Source organism: Salvelinus sp. IW2-2015, unplaced genomic scaffold (genome assembly GCF_002910315.2).
Source record: "Salvelinus sp. IW2-2015 unplaced genomic scaffold, ASM291031v2 Un_scaffold16412, whole genome shotgun sequence".
Classification (NCBI taxonomy): domain Eukaryota; kingdom Metazoa; phylum Chordata; class Actinopteri; order Salmoniformes; family Salmonidae; genus Salvelinus; species Salvelinus sp. IW2-2015.
Window position 1 is genome coordinate 41,074 of NW_019957574.1, and position 6,934 is coordinate 48,007.

Sequence of the window (6,934 nt, forward strand, 5' to 3'; positions counted from 1 at the left end):
TTATCGACATAACCTGAAAGGCCGCTCAGCTAGGAAGAAGCCACTGCTCCAAAACCGCCATAAAATAGCCAGACTACGGTTTGCAACTGCACACGGGGACAAAGATCAGACTTTTTGGAGAAATGTCCTCTGGTCTGATGAAACCAAAATAGAACTGTTTGGCCATAATACCATCGTTATGTTTGGAGGAAAAAGGGGGAGGCTTGCAAGCCGAAGAACACTCATCCCAACCGTGAAGCAAGGGGTGGCAGCATCATGTTGTGGGGGTGCTTTGCTGCAGGAGGAGACTGGTGCACTTCACAAAATAGATGGCATCATGAGTTAGCATCTCAAGACATCAGCCAGGAAGTTTCAAGCTTGGTCGCAAATGGGTCTTCCAAATGGACAATGACCCCAAAGCATACTTCGCAAAGTTGTGGCAAAATGGCTTAAGGACAAAAAGTCAAGGTATTAGAGGTGGCCATCACAAAGTCCTGACCTCAATCCCATAGAAATCTGTGGCAGAACTGAAAAAGTGTGTGCGAGCAAGGAGCTACAAACCTGATCAGTTCCACCAGCTCTGTCAAGGAGGAATGGGGCCAAAATCACCCAATTTATTGTGGGAAGCTTGTGGAGACTGTACCCAAAACATTTGACCCAAGTTAAACAATTTAAAGGCAATGCTACCAAATACTAATTGAGTGTATGTAAAACTTCTGACCCACTGGGAATGTGAATGAAAGAAATAAAAGCTGCGTGGTACCTTCAGGCATTTGGAAATTGCTCCCAAGGATGAACCAGACTTGTGGAGGTCTACAGTTTGTTTTCTAAGGTCTTGGCTGATTTCTTTTGATTTTCCCATGATGTCAAGCAAAGAGGCACTGAGTTTGAAGGTAGGCCTTGAAATACATCTACAGGTACACCTCCAATTGACTCAAAKGATGTCAATTAGCCTATCAGAAGCTTCTAAAGCCATGACATCATTTTCTGGAATGTTCCAAGCTGTTTAAAGGCACAGTCAACTTAGTGTATGTAAACTTCTGACCCACTGGAATTGTGATACAGTGAATTATAATATAATAATTATAATTATAATTATCTGTCTGTAAACAATTCTTGGAAAAATGACTTGTGTCATGCACAAAGTAGATGTCCTAACCGACTTGCCAAAACTATAGTTTGTTAATGAGAAATTTGTGGAATGGTTGAAAAACGAGTTTTAATGACTAAGTGTATGTAAACTTCCGACCTCAACTGTACGTGTGCGTGTGTGCCTTGAATATTTATGTGTGTTCACACTTGACCTTTCACTGTTAGTGGGAAAGCTTTCTCCTCATGAGGAAACAAATCAATCAGACTGAATCCCTGGCTGCCAATGGGACCAGGAAGAACTAGCTAGCTGACCTTGAGCTATAGGACAGGACAGTAGATCCAGTCACACCTCAGTGGGGGGAACAGAAATCTCCACAATCCACATCGCGTTAAGTCCCATTATAAGGTATAGACTACAGCAGGGTGTTTGCGTCCCAAATGTGCCCGAGTGAAAAGTAGTGCACTATAAAGGGGATAGAGTGCCGTTTGGGACRCGGACAGTGAGAGAGGATATTGCTGACACTGACGGAGCACTATTTTGGGAGATTAGAGTTGTAAATGGTGTCTGATTCTCTATTCGATGACTAATTCATGACAGTAACAGTCCTTTATTGAAGGATCAACCACTACTTTGAGTGTACRTTTGTTTGTGTCTTTTTAAGTTATATAGTCACGAGGAACAGCGTCAAGAACTACCATACGTGAAGCTTTGAAACTGAAAGCCCACATCCAGTTCACCCATTTTAGGTTCCCGCTGCCTGAAGATCATAGTGGCATTTTATTTGTTTTGCGTCTGGAGAAAAAGTGAAAAGATAGTTAACGTTCTCACTGTGTATTTATGGAGAATTCCGACTGGCAAATGGATCAGGAGCCAGCAGGAGTACTGTGTGGAAAGAGACGTCCTTGCCAATAAACCCTTTAAGCTGAAGGTTATTTTAACAGTGTGCAGCCCGAGCCACCATCAAACCTATAATCTTGTCTATAACCCTCTGAGTCCTATCGTCCAATCGTCTCCTCTATCGCCTCTCATCTCCTCCTGATTAAATTATGGAAGCAGATTCCAGACTGCGGGGATTCACTAAGCCCACCAAACTGTCACTGTCACACACGCACACACGCGTACACACACACACACACACACACACACACAACACCACACACACACACACACACACACACACACAACACACACACACACCACACACACACACACACACACACACACACACACACACACTGTGTGTGCTGCCTGCTCTCTGTGTATGATCTATGGATTTATCTGTATTTTCATCAGGTGACATAAGCCACTGATGCCCCCCTTGGGCTTCAGTCAGTGTAATCAGTCTGTGGTTTATGAATGAGAAGGCCTCAGACAGAGAGAGCATTCCCTAGTGAGACAAGCTCGCTCTGTCTTGAGGCTAGACTGTTCCCAAATCTGTTTGTGCTGGTGTCACAATGACAATTAGAGTTGGCAAAGACAGCACAAACAATCTAGGATCAGGCTAGTCTGAGGTGACTCCTAATTACCTCTCTTGATCACAGACTGGGGTTTAACATGGGAGCCACTGTGGGATATACCACTAGTGCCAGCAGAAATAACTGCACTCTCTCTAGGACTATACTATGGCTTTCCCTTACATGAACCAAGATGGTTTGCATTTTAACTGTCATACTGAATACTTGTTCTCTAAGGCAGACATATACGATGTACAGTTAAAGTGTGATAACGGGAACACACAAACACAACTCCTTCTCCTCTGCTCTCTGTTCTCTCTATGGATTCCACATGGTTTCCTGGGATACGTCACTACCACCTCCGGCCTCCTGTGGTTGTGTGGGCCATGCAGGAGGAGGTTACTGCTATGCAACCACCACCACAGGGCTCAAACAGGGATCTTTTCAGCTCACCTCCACCACTCAGGAAGAAACAAAATGGTTTCCTGGTTTCCTACYGCGTTGATGTAATGTAGATTAAGATTGCGACACACTGCACACACGGAGAGAAGTTCAGGCTAGGAAGTCTACACTTAATGCTAAACATGTGCAATACAACCGGTAAATACTGGTGTAGATACATGCACATGGGAATACAGTGCCTTCAGAAAGTATTCACACCCCTTTAATTTTTCAACATTTTGATGTTACAAAGTGATATTAAAATTGATTTAATTGTCACTAGACAAAATGTATGAAAAATGAAAGAGTAATATATCTTAATTCGATAAGTATTCAACCCCCTGAGTCAATAGTTAGAAGCACATTGCAAAATGCCAAACAAACTAAAATTACAAAACATAACCACGTGTCCATGCAAGTCATTTGTTTATTTGACAAAAAAAATGCTCACAAAACTGTTAAATCCATTTATGATTATTATGAAGTATCACTTGTGTGTCCCAATCCTCATATTACTTTTGCATTGGTCTTCCAACAACATGCGGGAGGAAACAGCGCAATAGCCRTTCTAACTGAATAGGTTATATTCAGTAGCCTATATCCCCGGAATAGCCCCTGTCTCCCCTAATCTGTATCGGATGGGCTCATAAATGCGCTGCTACTCACAGTATGTTTCAGAGACCTCAAGTTGTGATGCTGCGTGCATTTCATCAAATTTCATCAAACAACCATAATTTTTTAAAATCAAGCATACTGTCACGATCGTCAAAGGGTGTGAAAAGAATCAGACGCAGAGAGAGAGCCGCTTGGAAAAAACTATTCCGTTTACTGCTTAACAAAATATGAAGCCCGAACATACAGGGCGCAGAAAAACACTTGCAGCAACCCAACATACAACGCACGTAACAAAAAACAATCCCGCACAAAACAAGGGCGGGTCAAACTCCTAAATATAGGGAAGCTCATTACGTAACAAAAAAACCACAGGTGCAAATAATCAGAAAACACAAACAGACAAACGAAAAAGGGATCGGTGGCGGCTAGTAGGACGGTGACGACGACCGCCGAGCACCGCCCGAACAGGCAGGGGAGCCAACTTCGGCGGAAGTCGTGACACATACCCATAACATGATGCAGCCCACACCATACCTGAAAATATGAAGAGTGGTACTCAGTGACATGTTGGGTTGGATTTGCCCCGAACATAAAGCTTTGTATTCAGGCCATAACGTTATTTTCTCTGCCACATTTTTTTGCTGTTTCACCTTAATGCCTAATGCCTTGTTGCAAACAGGTTGCATGTTTTGGAATATTTGTATTCTGTGCAGGCTTCCTGCTTTTCACTCTGTCAATTACATTAGTATTGTGGAGTAACTGCAATGTTGTTGATCCATCCTCAATTTTCTCCTATCACAGCAATTAACTGTTGCAAAGTCACCATTAGCCTGAGAAGTTTCCTTGCTCTCCGGTAATTGAGTTAGGAAGGATACCTGCATCTTTGCAGTGCCTGGGTGTATTGATACACCATCCAACGTGTAATGAATAACTTCACCGTGCTCAAATGGATATTCAATGTACCAATAGGTGCCCTTCTTTGCGAGGCATTGGAAAACCTCCCTGGTCTTTGTGGTTGAATCTGTGTTTGAAATTCACTGCTCGACTGAGGGACCTTACAGATTTATGTGTGGGTACAGAGATGAGGTTGTCATTCAAAAAACATGGTAAACCCTGTGGGAAGTGAAAGTAGATGAGGATTAGGGTTGTTAAAACACAAAGAACTTGACAAATAAGTCTAGGAATTCATTCCCACTGATTAAGGTGAGGGTTAAGGTTTAGGTAAAGAGTTTAAAACAGAAACAAATTAAATAAGTGCCGAGCGCTGAACCTCCAACCTCAGCCACATCTCTCTCTCTCTCTCTCTCTCTCTCTCTCTCTCTCTCTCTCTCTCTCTCTCTCTCTCTCTCTCTCACACAGAGGCTTTCATATGGCCTTTGGCGTGCCAATCAGGGACATTACTGTATATAGTCAGGCTACAGAAGAGTCCACACTTCAGTAAGTACAGTAGAGTCACGGTGCCTCTTAGTCAAGGGCCCTGGGTCAGAGTAGTGCCGCTAAATCAGAGAATAGTGTGCCATTAGGATGCATCCAGGATACATCTTTTTCTTACCAAGTATGTGGAAGGACACTGTATCAAAACACACTAGGAGTTCAAATGCTTTGGCGATCCATAGAGGCATTTTCTGGATACCTTCAGTGAGTAACATCTCCATGTCCTGTCCCATCCCCTCCCCAGGAATATCCCAGCATGCCATGCTCTAATCCACAGCGCCACTGATCACCACTGAACGCTGGGAGCTCTACGTTCTAACCTGGCCGTACATTAGCATATAGATGAGCCAGAACCTCAGTAGTAGAGCACACCCACACACACACACACACACACACACACACAAGACACACACCACACACACACACACAAACTCTTCACGCGCAACACACATGGACGAATGCACACACACACACACCACACACACACACACACCACACACACACACACACACACACACACACACACACACACACACACACACACACACACACACACACACACACACACGCACGCACCTGATGTGATATCAGAGTCCACTGATGGATACCCGCTATAAAGAACAAGGAGAATATTAACCACACTACTGTACATGTCACACCGCTTGGATATAAGTGTAATTAAAGCCTATATGTTACAGGACACATACAGATCAACAAGTTAGGATTCTGGCTGTAGTGCTTTCATTGTGATCCAGTGCAGTGCTGGTACAACTGGCCAGACCTACACACACACACACACACACACACACACACACACACACACACACACAACACACACACACACAACACACACACACACAACACACACACACACACACACACACACACACACAACACACACACATCACACACACACACACACACGCACACACTCTCAGACAGTTCATTCTAGAACATTTAGGTGTGCCCGGGAGCCGAGAGGGGGCTAACTCCAGTCTGTGCCTAAGCTTCTCATCAAGGCCACTTACGAGTTATTCTCTCTCTCTCCTTCTCTCTATTTCTCTCTTCTTCTCTCTATTTCTCGCTCTCTCTCTTCTCTCTCCCTCTCTCTCTTCATCTCTCTCTCTCTTCCTATGCTCTCTCTCTTTCTCCTGCTCTCTCTCACTCTCTCTTTGCCAATACAGCCTCTGTGTGCACTTTCATAATGGCTACAGAAAGTAGTTTAGAATAAGAATGGACCTGCAGATACACGGATGAGGATTCACTAAAAGGGATAATTAAAATAAAAAAAACTTGCACATTAATGCCACACAAAAAAAAATTGTTCTGGTAGCAATTACAAAGAAATGAAAATTCATTTTGTCCGCCAAGCAAGTGCCTCATTATTTTTTATAAGCAGATGATTTTATTTGATCATCCTGTTGCAGGAGGACATTTTAAACGTTAGTGTATTTGAGGTTTAAAAAGGTGTTCCGAAGTTTGTAATTTTCCCTTGAAAATTCAGACTAGATTTTTTTCAACTCCCTACAAAAATGTCCATTAATTATAATCCATGTAATAATTCACATTTCCTCTTGCTGAGAGATTAAATTGATGCTCAAATTGAGATCCTACGTCTGTAGCTGAAGTTTTGTCTCTTAATGAAAATACTTAATGGAAAGCCTTAAAGGTAGGGTAGCTATGTCATAAACTTTTTGCAAATGTCAATAATCGTTCTCATGTTTCCGTGTTGTGTGTGCGCACGCGTGTGTGTGTCTATTTGTGTGTGTGTGTGTGTGTGTGTGTGTGTGTGTGTGTGTGTGTGTGTGTGTGTGTTGTTGTGTGTGTGTGTTGTGTGTGTTGTGTGGTGTGTGTGTGTGTGTGTGTGTGTGTGTGACAGGTGGAGGAGGCCCTGAGGCAGTGAAAGAATGCCACCAAA